Below are 3,026 nucleotides of genomic sequence, written 5' to 3'. Positions count from 1 at the left end.
TAACTATATAACTATATAAATATATAACTATGTAACTATGTAATGTTGTGTGTTTACATGCACAGTTATTACCCTCCAGGAAGGAAACACACAGGGTTCCCTATGCATATATTCTACACCTACAGCATACTATATGGTGGAGGATACGGTCAGCACATGTAGGCAGATAATGGCTCCCTGCAGCAGAACAGGTGCAGGATATTAACACAGTGGGCCACATTTAAGTTATCCAAAATTGGCACATTTTCTGCCGTAACATATCATGAGCTGTTATATGTGGGCGACAGCTGTACCTGCACATTTTAGCCTCAGGAATAGACCGTGCCATGTGAGATGTTCACCGCGTCCTGTCGGGAAAACAGGCGCAAAACGTATTGTCATTTTAATGCCAACAATACCAGCAACCTGTAACCAAGCAACACCGATAGTCTTCACCACTGACATCTCAATACCTGCACCCCAATGTTAATTATGTAGTGAGGTCGTCATCCTTCATCACTAGGACCCCAGTCCAATAATTTGAAAAATGAATTGTGCAGTTAATGTCCACACTGAAGTAAAATATATGGCTCCGGATGTTGGGGACTATAAGTCCCAGCATGGCAAGACATGGAGACCACAGGTTGCTCCAGATACATCTGCTGTAGATACTCTGTATAGTCCTCTCTACAATTCTCTCTTCTTCCATTTCCTCTTCCTTCCCATCACCCCCCTTCCTTCTTACAATCTATGGGACCCTCTTCCAAAAGATTCATATGAGGGTCAGACAGTGGAAACTTAGTGGCAGTACGCCCCCTCCCTGTGAGAAAACCACTGCCTGGATTTTCCCAGTCCACAGCTGTTTGGGAGGCTATGATTCATTAATGCTTGGTCTGCAGTGCATTCCTGCCTAGGAGGATGCAAAGGAAAATCTAAGGAGAAGAATCCCATTTAAGAAGCGGGCACAAGCCCCTTATAATCGGCACAGACCCGTGCAATGAAACCCCCCACTGCCTGCAAGGGGGTGATGTGAAATCCATACATGAACAGGTTAATTTGCTGCCTATACCGACTGCTAGGCTAAAGCGCGCCTGTTCCATCTGACTGCATAGGCTGGGGAGTGGGGGAAGCTGGATCCAGCACTGACTGCTAACTTTGCAGAAAGGAGAGAAGCCAAAGACTGGAAGACCCCTTATTCCTGAAATCGTGCCTATAAAGGCAGGCGTGCCCGCTGACTGTACCTGGAGTGATGTTCTCCCCGGCTCCTGTCATCATCCCCTGCAGTTCTTGGTTTTTCTCTGAATCAGACACCAATGCTACTGTGCATGATCTTCAGACTGCATGGCAGAGCTGAGAGGTGAGCAATCTATTTTGTCTGCTGCTGATAATACACTTGTCGGGTACCTGTTCCCCCTTACCGTGCACCCCTCCAATAACCCTAGGATGCACGGATGGTCTATACAGGGTTCCTTTTATCCTGATCTGGTAGGAACTGAGACAATGAAGTCATTGCATTAAAATATGACAAGTAGGACTTCATTTTTCTCCTGCTCTGGGGCAAGGACTTAATTATTGTCTATAACAATGGTGCAGGCAGCTTGGACGGTGTTATTGGGGGGGGGTAGTTATAGGGTACAAGTTTTTATAACATAGATCTGTATATCTCCAAGACAGGGAGAGATCTAAGTGTCTTTTGCCAAGAAGGGGTCTCTAATATGTGTGCGTGTCCTTCACCATTCCTTCATACAGTCGTCATGTAGCTCCCACAAGGGGCTTCGGACTGGGGGGGGTGTCAGGATTTTTGCAAAACCATAGTTCGTGTGTAATGAGAATGAAATGTTGTATTTAAGACGAGCTGTATAATAACGTATTAGTCTATAAGTGCCTGGAAGGGTGGGGGGGGGACTAGTTGATTGTAAATCTGAACTCAATGGGTTAAAGTCAAAGAGGGGGTGGGGGGGTAATTATTTTAATTTGCATTTTAATCCTTAAAGCGTGATAACCTTTAGATGAGATCCAGTTGCTTTCAGTTCATGAGGCTGACAGGAAGCTTGTGACGGGGTTTTGTTCCCAATTACAAAGCCATCAGTTGGGTTCACGTAGCCCCAATAAGGGATTTTAATGCCCCCATTGTTGCGACAAGTGCATTCCCATGCCACATTGATTCATAAGACCCCCGTAGTCTTTCTTCCTCTTTCCTGTAAACAAAACAGTCTCTATATTTCCCCCTTGTAAAGAAAAAGAAGGAGGGTTGTCCTATAGTCCTCAGTCCTAGAGGTGGATGTAGGAGATACTCAGTACTGATGCGCACTGTATGGCCGTGAAAGATCCTCCAGCCTTGGAGGGGTTAAACAGACGTGCTCTATCACATCCCTCCCCTTCTGGTTTTGGTGGCGACCGAGGCACATGAAGTGATGATGAGCATTTTTTGGCCAAAGTGGATGCTGGTTTCAACTCCCTCTGTTATTTGATGTTCCTCAAGGACCTTTGCAGAAATTTGGGGCTCTTGGTTTTTTATTGTTCCCTATCCTGGTAAAAGCAAATCACTGCACTGGATGAAGGGATGCGGACCCCCAGTTTTTCTTGTCTGTTGTGAATTGGTTGAGGTCATCTTTGTTGATGTGGATTCTGGAGTGTAAACAAAAATATCCAAACCCTTGGTTCTCCTTGCAGATCTTTCCTACTCAGATTGGGTCCAGGGAGGAGAAAGGATAGACGGGTGATCTGGATGATCCAAAACAGATCCTGGTTATCTCTCCCAGCCTAGAGAAGGTGCAAAAAAAATCTAAAAAATCCAGAAAACAACAAGGAATCGATTGCTCCAGTGATCGGGAGTGAGATGAAGACTTCTCGTTGAGTCGGTAGGGCTTCAGTAACCACCAGGTTTAATATTGGCATGGGTTTTGGAAGGATCCGGTGTCCACTGGATCACAGTTGATCCAAGAGGAGATCCCAACAGTCTCAATGTGGATTTTATAATTGGGATCCCATTGGAAAGGCTTGAAATTCTGAGGAAATAACACTGATAACTTTCCACCTACGTGTTC

General features: G+C 45.3%; 1 protein-coding gene across 2 annotated transcripts in view; it reads left to right on the top strand.

Annotated features, from left to right (window-relative positions):
* The first annotated feature begins 819 nt into the window (after nucleotides 1-819).
* Nucleotides 820-3,026, top strand: part of VSTM2B (V-set and transmembrane domain containing 2B) — a 70,283-nt gene continuing 68,076 nt past the window's right edge. Inside the window, exons 1-2 of one of the 2 annotated variants that reach the window (XM_075838416.1) lie at nucleotides 820-1,336; nucleotides 2,653-3,026. The exon at nucleotides 2,653-3,026 is cut by the window's right edge and continues 175 nt beyond it. The gene's annotated coding sequence lies outside the window, so the exon portion shown is untranslated. Of the gene's footprint in view, nucleotides 1,337-2,008 lie in introns of those variants that run through there. The other variant, XM_075838417.1, reaches the window with a different exon arrangement.

This window comes from Rhinoderma darwinii, chromosome 9, assembly GCF_050947455.1.
Source record: "Rhinoderma darwinii isolate aRhiDar2 chromosome 9, aRhiDar2.hap1, whole genome shotgun sequence".
In the NCBI taxonomy this organism is placed as follows: Eukaryota; Metazoa; Chordata; class Amphibia; order Anura; family Rhinodermatidae; genus Rhinoderma; species Rhinoderma darwinii.
The sequence above is the reverse complement of the archived record's forward strand: the minus strand, read 5'-3'. Positions and strand labels throughout refer to the sequence as shown.